Source organism: Oncorhynchus gorbuscha, linkage group LG11, assembly GCF_021184085.1.
Source record: "Oncorhynchus gorbuscha isolate QuinsamMale2020 ecotype Even-year linkage group LG11, OgorEven_v1.0, whole genome shotgun sequence".
Lineage (NCBI taxonomy): Eukaryota > Metazoa > Chordata > Actinopteri > Salmoniformes > Salmonidae > Oncorhynchus > Oncorhynchus gorbuscha.
In genome coordinates, this window is record NC_060183.1 from 39,796,691 (window position 1) to 39,808,039 (window position 11,349).

Consider the following 11,349-nt stretch of genomic DNA (forward strand, 5'->3'; position numbering starts at 1 on the left):
AAACATGCATAAAGCAAGCTCAGCCCTGTGAGTTATATTGTCTATCAGTTGTTTTCTATGCGTCTAGGTAGAGGAAATCCCCCTCCTAATCTAGACTAAATATAATGTATATGAACAAATTTAAGGTAGCTGCAGTTTGACAGGGTTTTCACCCCCACAGGTCCAGGAGTTTGTTACAGGAGTTTAAAAAAAACTTGATTAGGAAAAACTGATATCATCATATCCCATATAAAACCCTTTTACAACTGATTAATCACTGTCATACCTTATAGGGTCCAGAGTTTTCCTATTTAGGTTAACATATAAGGGAAAAAATTACCCCACCGCTCTGGGACCTATGGTGCCACCAGTCTGCTTGCAGTTATCAGTTGTCATTAGGCATGTGAATGATCAGGGCTTTATTCAGGAACGTTTCTTGGGTTACTTTGATGTGTCAAGTGGACGAGATGCGCAGCCTGTGTTTGACTTCATAGTTGTCCAAACCTACAATGGTGCAGCTGTAATGGAATGGATCTGCTATTTGACTACTCCACTCCACTACCTTTGTCAACTTTCTCCTGACATGAACTGAAGACACATCTCATATGCCCAACTCATCCACTGGCACATTGTATGTTTCCCCTCCTAGCACTGTGAGTACCCATATACATTTTTTGTCATTACTCTATGTAGAGTCAATCACATTATTACACATCAATGATTTTACTCCTTGCTTGGACTAACTCATTCTTAGCTCTAACTGTGTAGTGTGTTGTGTTATTGTTTTTTTGTCTTCCCTGTCAAATCCTATCCTGCACTGGTCAAGTCTCTGAACACCTCAACTCATGCCTCATACCCTCATTCAATCACTGCTGTGATCCCTTTCCAACACTGCAAGTAGCCCTCTCATGTTTTCATTAAATGCTTTAGGTTAAAATAATTGGTCTTTGATGATTTTTGAAACACACTTTGTCATCTCCATGCGTTACGCACCTATACCGTGGGTCTCCCATCCTCCTAAATTTTCATGTCACCAGCCTCCACTGATACCACCCCTACCTTGTCACAACACAACTGATAGGCTCAAACGCATTAACATGGAAAGAAATTCCACAGATTAACTTTTAACAAGGCACACCTGTTAATTGAAATGCATTCCAGGTGACTACCTCATGAAGCTGGTTGAGAGAATGCCAAGAGTATTCAAAGCTGTCATTAAGGCAAACGGTGGCTTTTTGAAGAATCTCAAATATAACGATTTAAAAAATGCAGACTTTTCTGGTTACTACATGAATCCATATGTGTTACTTCACAATTGTGATGTCTTCACTTTTATTCTACAATGTAGAAAACAGCAAAAATAAAGAAAAACCCTGGCAATGAGTAGGTACTTTGACTGGTACTGTATGTGTTATAAATGACCAAAGGGGTCTGACTTTAAAGTGTCACGTGATATACAGTCTTTATCGATGTGTCATGAATGACCGAAGGTGTCTCACTTCAAATGAAGTATTACAGGACACTACATAAGGTGTCAATGAATAGGTTATTCATGTTCTGATGATTTATGAAAGACAGCCACAAAGTCGTAATCATGGCAAAATCCTGCGCATGTCAACCATTTCTCTTCTTAACATGTGAATTTTAAACCTAACCCTAACTAATGAAGGACAAGGTTGATGCGTTGGTCCAACAGACATTCCGACGCATATGGGCGGAAGTGTCTGGGAACGCGATTAGGTTGAATGCGACTAACATGACTTTACTTCAGATCGTGTGCCACCCTTTAATAAAGTACATGTTTATATCATATTTGACACAAGTGGCTTATGTGACATTTGACATTGGTGATTATGTCACACAGTTATGTCACATGTATGAACCCTTTATAAAGCATGACATATGGTCATAGATGCTTTGTAACACATTAATACAAGTATTTATGAAGGCATTAGGAAGGCTTTATAAATAATTTAATGCGGGACCGATACAGGTTTGGGAGGACTGAGCAATACATAAAAAATCTTTATAAAACAGACTTGGAAGCATGTGTGCGCTTGTGTACACGTAGGGTATTCTCATTGTAGACACAAAACAATGCCCCGTGACATTTGTCAATCATTGATGACTCAAAATTTTAAAAAAGGCACCCACACATCTGAGCTGACTTTGTGCAGGTGCATGGTAACAGTTAACGGGAAAAAAAAGAAGAAACCCGCACACTGCTCTTGCTACAGTAGCATCAGTGCTCTTTATTAAGTTACATGTATCGGCCTCGAGGTCTTCATTAGAGCTTTTTTTCTCTCAAAGTCATCCTTCTGCTTCCACTATGGCCCTGTTTCAATGACACAGGTGTCAGGAAAAATGGTTGTTTCATATTTCAGTTGAATATGAATCACTTCCTTTCTATTTAGTTGAGTGCAACACCCAATAAAAAAATCACTTGCCTATTGGGACACTTCTGACCGCAAAAAAAGTGTCCCAACTTCCCTGTCTAGTCCCTATGGTCATCATGGTCACGACAGAGTTTGCAGATATATACAGAGTTGCTGAGATACAGAGTGGAATCCACATCATGTGATGAGTAACACTTCCATTTCATCTTTTCATACCGAAGGTACACTATATATAGAAAAGTATGTGGACACCCCATCAAATTAGTGGATTTGGCTATTTCAGCAACACTCGTTGCTGACATGTGTATAAAATCGAGCACAGCGCCATGCAATCTCCATAGACAAACACTGGCAGTAGAATGGCCTTACTGAAGTAACTTTCAACATGGCACTGTCATAGGATGCCACCTTTCCAATAAGTCAGTTCGGCAAATTTCTGCCCAGCTTGAGCTGCTCCATAAGTGTTGATATTGTGAAGTGGAAACATCTAGGAGCAACAACGGCTCAGCCTCGAAGTGATAGGCCGCACAAGCTCACAGAACGGGACCGCCGAGTGCTGATGTGTGTAGCACCTAAAGATTGTCTGTCCTCGGTTGCAACACTCACTACCGAGTTCCAAACTGCCTCTGGAAGCAACGTCAGCAAAGTAACTGTTTGTCGGGAGGTTTATGAAATGGGTTTCCATGGCCAAGCAGCCGCACACAAGCCTAAGATCACCATACGCAATGCCAAGCATCAACTGGAGCGGTGTAAAGCCTGCCTTCATTGGTCTCTGGAGATGTGGAAACGCATTCTCTGGAGTGATGAATCACACTTCACCATCTGGCAGTCAGGCTAGGCCCCTTAGTTTCAGTGAAGGGAAATCTTAACGCCACGTCATACAATGACAGTTTGGAAGCTTCTGTGTTACCAACTTGGTGGCAACAGTTTCAGCATGACAATGCCCCGGTGGACAAAGTCACCTCGGCAGGTGGTTAGACTGTTGGGCCAGTAACTGTAAGGTTGCTAGATCGAATCCCTGAGCTGACAAGGTAAAAAAAAAAAATCTGCCCCTGAACAAGGCAGTTAACCCAATACTCCTAGGCTGTCATTGTAAATAAGAACTGACTTGCCTAGTTAAATAAAGGTTCAAAAACAAAATGTAAAAACATAGAACATCTTTGGGATGACTTGGAACCCCAACTGCAAGTCGGGCCTAATCGCCCAACATCAGTGCACGACCTCCCTAATGCTCTTGTGGCTGAATGGAAGCAAGTCCCTCCCTCACGACGCCAGGACAGCGGAGTCAATCACCACCTTCCGGAGACACCTGAAACCCCACCTCTTTAAGGAATACCTAGGATAGGTTAAGTAATCCCTCTCACCCCACCCCCCCTAAGTTTTAGATGCACTATTGTTAAGTGACGATTCCACTGGATGTCATAAGGTGAATGCACCAATTTGTAAGTCGCTCTGGATAAGAGCGTCTGCTAAATGACTTAAATGTAAATGTAAATGTAAGTCCCCTCAGCAATGTTCCAACATCTAGTGGAAAGCCTTCCCAGCAAAGAAGAGGCTGTTGTAGCAGCAAAGGGGGGACCAACTCCATGTTAATCCCCATTTTTGAATATGATGTTCGACTAGCAAGTGTCCACATACTTTTGGTCATGTAGTGTATTCATGTAGTGTACTAGCCAATTGCCCTGTCCACAGCAGAGCAGCTGACTCATATATACCACCGGAAGGCTTGAGTCCCTGAGAGGAACAATGTGAGGAGTGAATCCTGGCATCACGTCTGGCCACCTGACCATAGCGTCAGCCTGGACCCAAAGGAACCAATAAGACCACCTTCTGGACCAAAGGGAACCAATCAGACCAATCCGACCGCAGCCTGGACCCAAAGGAGACAATTAGCTCCTCTCCGAGTCCATAATTAAGGGAGTCTTCTTCCTTTGGCCTTTTTTCGCTCAGTGTTCTGTGCCAGGGGAGTTTCTCCTGAATGTTGACTGGACTGGTCTATTGTCTGAATGGGTCCCTTGGTCCTTATGGAAGACAAACAGAATGTAAAACAGCATAGTAAAACATTTGACTATATCTATTGTTATTCTTTCTGAACCGGTTATTATTTTCTCACCTTCTTACTTCTTTTGAGTAGTGATTTTTCTACATACATACGTCAGTGCTCAAACTCTGTCCTCCCCCTCAAAAACAGGAAGTCTTTCTAGTGAAGAGAAACATTGACCAAGCAGCACCTTGCCTCCCCTCTGGCTTCCTGAGAATGCTGGGAGGAAACTGGCCGCAGGGGCAGAGTGGGAGAAAAACTGTGACTTCAGCACATATTTCTGCCTCTCAGGCAGGACCTGAGACACCACACACACACATATGCATTCACAGCACGCACGCACGTACACATGCACACACACAGTGCCCATGCATGTATAGTACGGCATACACACACACACATGAGCGCGCGACCTGGCCAGATGCCCTCTGGACTACCTCTCTCTCTGCCAGTCGTTTATCACTGCCCAGGGAAGAGAGAAAGAGGGGAGAGGGCAGGCCCCAGATTGACTGGATTTTTTTGGGGGGGGGGCGGTTGACTTGTGTTTTGTTTAAAGAGTTGCGAGCAACTCGCTGCTAACTCAGCATAAATTGCTGGCAGCTTGGGCTGGGAGTTTTCATGTTTTTATTTCTGTTTTTTTTTCCTCAGATCTGGAGAAATTAGGTTGGGAACACTAGGTACACACTCACACAGTACCACAGACATATAGAACATGAGTACAGCACATACAACACATTGATTGTACACATAGCAATACTAACAATAAATATGTGACCAACATTTCTTCAACATGTGACTCTTTAAATAATCCACCTTCAAATCAGTATTGATCAAATCAAATCACAACTTTTGTCACCTACGCTGAATACAACTGGTGTAGGCTTTACCATGAAATGTTTGCCTACGAGCCTTTCCCAACGGTGCAGAGTTTAAAAAATAAGAATAAAAATAAAAATAGTAACACAAGGAATAAAATACACAAGAATGAAGCTATATACATGGAGTAGCAATACCAGATCAATGTGCAGAGGTACGAGGTATTTGAGATATGAACATGAAGGCAGGGTAAAGTGACTAGGCATCAGGATAGATAATAATAAGAGTAAAATAAAGAATAGCAGCAGCAAAAGATGAGTGATCAAACTAGACTTAAACAGACCCCTTTAGTTTAAAATAACTTCATCCAATAGCCTACCTTGCTGACTGTCTGAGCTTTTCACTCTCTTGCCCCACATCTCTTGATCTCTCCTCATTTATCTAAACACAGCAAACTCCTGCTTCCTGTTGGAATCACATGACTGCTAGATCATTCCGTGGAACATTGTGAATATTCTGAAATGTTCTTAGAAGCGAACTTTTTTTGTTCGAGGCTATGTTTTAACATACTGTACATATTGTACTTTTGTCATGTTGAACAATAGGCCCTACTGTGGTTTCCCCATAAATGTTCTAGGATTACAAATGTGCAGTTTTTATTTTCAGAGTGATTTCAATGTTTTTAACTCAAAAGCCACTTTAATGCATCATGGATTCACATTCACAGTTCCAGACGGATCGAGGCAAAATGCTCTCCTCCGTTTTCAGATGTGTCTAGTGTTGCCATCTTGTGGGCGTTTATTGAAACAACAAGCACTACAGACCCACACATGGCCCTGTTTGTGGGAGACAGATTTGGGGCTGGTTTCCCAGGTACAGATTAAGCCTAGTACTGAACTAAAAAAATAGTTTAATTGAGAATCTTCCTTTAGAATGCTTTCCCAGGATGATGTCTGGGAAACTGGCCCAAAATGTTTGGTGGACTGTTATGTCAATAGTTATGTTTCCATCCATTTGGATCAGATCTTCATGCAGATATTCTAAAATATCACAAAGAAAATATGTGTGTTTTCCCACCAGTGGTGTTTCAAACAAACGGATTTGTGAATAAAAGTCAGTGATGGGTGACGACATAGTGCACAGAAAAAAAATCTACCTTTTCTTTTAAGTTTCCAGTTACCATCACATTTTCAACTACTTATAGTTGTCACAAAAACTGTTGCGTTAAATAGAAAATGTGTCTACTCTGGTCATGACACGTGTGCTCTAGCCAACAGCTCGCAGATACAGTGCAGGTGTACATGATGGAAGTAGAATGGATAAGAGCGAGAATATTTTAATTTGTCAAATGGTAGTCAAGCATCAATCAACATGTCACCAACATAATACCGTTGATATTCATTGGAAAGCAGCATCAAGATCACCTTTCAACACCCTGTGAAGTTCATCATAATTAATTTAATCATCGCGTGACTTCAAGTTTACTTCGATATTATGGTTATTATATCAATATTATATCAATATTAAAGGCCGTGGTCCTTCTGTAGCTCAGTTGGTAGAGCATGGCGCTTGTAACGCCAGGGTAGTGGGTTCGATCCCCGGGACCACCCATACGTAGAATGTATGCACACATGACTGTAAGTCGCTTTGGATAAAAGCGTCTGCTAAATGGCATATACTACTACATATACTGCCTTTCCGCTTCAATTTCTTGCATGATTAATTTTACTGACACAAAAAGATCCCACCATGTCAAACGAACACATTATATCAAAAAGAAAGGAGGACCAAGGCACTCTTCATATAATTAATTAAAATGCCTTTATTTGTATGGCATGTTCAATAGAAACAAAGTTTAAAAAATCCGATGCGTTTCGGCTGCATGACCTTCGTCAGGGAGTACAAAGAAATAATACAATGTCCTCTTTTGAACAGCTTTTCCAATTAGCCCTAATTGGAAGAGGGGGATTGGTTACAAAATTGATTGGACACACCTAGGAAGCAATACTATACACATTAAAAAGTGAAATACTGTAGCTATGTTATCATAAAAATACAACTCCAAGCTAGAAGTATCAGAACACTTAGAAAGGTAGTTCTAACCTTATATATGACTGATAGAAGTGTCAAGAATAAGAAAGCAATATATTCCATAGTACACTAGAACACAGCAAAACATGAACAACAACAGTCTAACCATAGCTGAGGGCAAATGAGCTAAATGTCCACTAGATGACAGCAAATGGACCTATCACGACCCTACAGGAAGGGGGAGAAATCCATATCTTCATTTAAACCAGGGTATTTAGTGGCCTGTAGTTTGTAAATCCAAAACCTTTCCCTTTGGTTTAGCTGTTTCAGACGGTCTAATAGAGGCCGGAATATGATCAATACCCATAGCTTGTAGGGAGGAAGGGTTGCCATGGTGTAAGGACTTGTAGTGCCTTGCCATGGGGTAGTCTTCATTGCCTACCCGTATGGCATACTTGTGTTCCGCTAAGCGGTCTTGAAGGCTTCTCTTTGTCCGTCCAATGTAGAACACCTTGCACTGTGGACATTCCAATCTGTAGATGACATGAGTGGTTTTGCAGTTAATGAAATGCTTGACATAATACTCCATTTTGGAAGCTGTGTCAACAAAATACTTCTTCTGTGCAATATTTCTGCAATGGTTGCACTGGTTACATTTAAAAGAGCCCTTGGGTTTGTGGTTTAGCCAAGTTGTTTGAGAGTCACCAGGAAGATAACTGTGGACTAATTTGTCATTTAGGGTAAGACATCTCTTAAAGCTTATGACTGGTGGCTCAGGAAATACTTGGCGTAGTAGGGTATCACTTTGGATGATTCCCAATTATTTTTTATGATTCTTTTAATGTTCTCTGCTTCAGTGCTGTATTTTGTAACAAAATACACTCTCTCTGATGTATCACGAGGCACTCCCCTTCACAACAAGTTCTCTCTGTCAAGTAATCCAGCCTTTATACCTGCATCTTTCAGGACCTGAACGCTGTAGCCCCGATTCAAGAAGATATTCTCCAATTCAGTAGATTTGACACTGTAGTCTGTTTCCTGATCGCAAATTCTGCGGATTCTTTGGAATTGGCCATATGGAATATTGTCTTCTACGGACACATTATATGTTGGCATTATTCAAATTGTACCGAAACTACCTGTTTCCATCACAGCTGTCCGATATTGTTTTATATGTTATGACTTTACTCGCATAAAAAATATGGATGGAATTATTCAAATTATCTTGCCCTTTTGTCGATAACAATAATATAATGTAGGCTATATATGCGCTGTAGCCAACAGCATGCAGATATAATTGTTGGCTAGAGCGCATGTGCCATTACCAGAGTGGGCACATTTGCTAAATAACGCAACGTTTTTTGTGAAAAAAGAAAAATTCAGTAGTGTTGAAATGCGAATAATTTTTATTTTATTTTATTCGGTACATCGGAATTTAACCGCTAAATGTATTTTTTATGTGCGCTATGTCGTCACGCACAGACTTTTACTACCGAGGTAAAGACAGTTTCAAGTTGGAGATCCGACGGATATTCGCGCTTTCAAACCACTTGAGGCACAGACTCCAATGTTGGAAAAATTGAGCACAACATTGCACAGGTCTTATTTTCACGATATGGGCATCAATTCCCTTTCCAAAGCTAATAAACGTGGAAATGTGAGCAGCATTTTGTATTCCAAGTTGAATTAGTTAGGGAGTGTAAACAAAGTACAAACTTTTTTACATTCAAATTTCAAAAGCTCATTGGTCATGTGACCCTTTAGTTTGTACATTTTAATCTCACATGGTTTTACATTAATTTTTCCAAATTTAGAATTTCAATAGCTCTTTGGTCATGTGACCTAGTGACTTCAAACAAGGTTCAGAATGTCCACTAAATGGGCCTACATATCGCACACCCTTTAGTTTGTCCATTTTCATCGCACGTATTTACATGAATTTTTCAAAATGTCCAAGGAGCTACTGAAATTTTACATTTAGAAAAATCCATGTGGGTCTGTGGGTGTTTGTGCCTATAAAGTGCCAACTCAATTCTACCACTGACTAGTCTCTCTTGCAACTATGAATGGGGACACAGGGCAATAGTTTTGAATCTAAACCAGACTTTTTTACTGGAGTACACTAACCCCTAATTGGGGCTCTTTTCTTGACACACAGTAGCAGTTTACCAGATAAGAAGTCAAGAAGATCAAAAAGTAGATTGTTGTAAGGGTGTATTACATCCTGTGCTGGCCCCATTGTCATATCCATTCTGGAGTCTGAGTGGTAAAATCATAGCTGAAAAATGCCTCTATGTATGTGTTTACATTTTCCGCCACGACAGAACCGCCAAAGGGGGTGGAGTTGCAATCTACTGCAGAGACAGCCTGCAGAGTTCTGTCATGCTATCCAGGTCTGTGCCCAAACAGTTCGAGCTTCTACTTTTAAAAATCCACCTTTCCAGAAATAAGTCTCTCACTGATGCCGCTTGTTACAGATCCCAATCAACCCCCAGCTGTGCCCTGGACACCATATGTGAATTAATTGCCCCCCATTTATCTTCAGAGTTTGTACTGTTAGGTGACCTACACTGGGATATGCTTAACACCCCGGCTGTCCTACAATCTAAGATAGATGCCCTCAATCTCACCCAAATTATCATGGAACCTACCAGGTACAACCCCAAATCCGTAAACTCGGCCACCCTCATAGATATCATCCTGACCAACCTGTCATCTAAATACAACTCTGCTGTCTTCAACCAGGATCTCAGCGATCACTGCCTCATTGCCTGCGTCCGCAATGGGTCCGCGGTCAAACGACCGTCATCCCTGTCAAACTCTCCCTAAAACACTTCAGCGAGCAGGCCTTTCTAATCGACCTGGCCAGGGTATCCTGGAAAGATATTGACCTCATCCCGTCAGTAGAGGATGCCGGGTTATTCTTTAAAAGTGCTTTCCTCGTCATCTTAAATAAGCATGCCCTATTCAAAAAATGTAGAACCAGGAACAGATATAGCCCTTGGTTCACTCCAGACCTGACTGCCCTTGACCAGCACAAAAAACATCCTGTAGCGTACTGCATTAGCATCGAATAGCCCCGCGCTATGAAACTTTTCAGGGAAGTTAGGAACCAATATACACAGGCAGTTAGGAAAGCAAAGGCTAGCTTTTTCAAACAGAAATATGCATTCTGTAGAAGAAACTCCAGTCCATGGAGAATAAGAGCACCTCCTCCCAGCTGCCCACTGCACTGAGGCTAGGGAACACTGTCACCACCGCTAAATATACGATTATCGAGAATTTCAATAAGCATTTTTCTACGGCTGGCCTTGATTTCCACCTGGCTACCCCTACCCGGTCAACAGCTCTGCACCCTCCACAGCAACTTGCCCAAGCCTCCCCCATTTCTCCTTCACCCAAATTCAGATAGCTGATGTTCTGAAAGAGCTGCAAAATCTGGACCCCTACAAATCACCTGGGTTAGACAATCTGGACCCTCTCTTTCTAAAATTATCCGCCGCAATTATTGCAACATCTATTACTAGCCTGTTCAACCTCTCTTTCTTATCATCTGAGATCCCCAAAGATTGGAAAGCTGCCGCGGTCTTCCCCCTCTTCAAAGGGGAAGACACTGTAGACCCAAACAGTTTCAGACCTATATCTATCCTACCCTGCCTTTCTAAGGTCTTCGAAAGCCAAGTTAACAAACAGATCACCATTTCGATTCCCACCGTACCTTCTCCACTATGCAATCTGGTTTCCGAGCTGGTTATGGGTGCACCTCAGCCACGCTCACGGTCCTAAACGATATCATAATCTCCATCGACAAAAGACAATACTGTGCAGCCGTATCCATCGACCTGACCAAGGCTTTCAACTCTGTCAATCACCGCATTCTTATCGGCAGACTCGACAGCCTTGATTTCTCAAGTTACTGCCTCACCTGGTTCACCAACTACTTCTCAGATAGAGTTCAGTGTGTCAAATGGGAGGGCCTGTTGTCCGGACCTCTGCCAGTCTCTATAGGTGTGCCACAGGGTTCAATTCTCAGGCCGACTGTTTTCTCTGTATACATCAATGATGTCGCTCTTGCAGCTGGTGATT

General features: G+C 41.8%; 1 long non-coding RNA gene across 1 annotated transcript; it reads right to left on the reverse strand.

Moving 5' to 3' along the window:
* Positions 1 to 3,886: 3,886 nt before the first annotated feature.
* LOC124047959 lies at positions 3,887 to 5,682 on the reverse strand. The gene is made up of 3 exons (XR_006841149.1): positions 5,612 to 5,682; positions 4,489 to 4,646; positions 3,887 to 4,396 (listed from the first exon to the last, which is right to left on the reverse strand). It is a non-coding gene; the product is annotated as an uncharacterized LOC124047959 (long non-coding RNA).
* Positions 5,683 to 11,349: the final 5,667 nt, after the last annotated feature.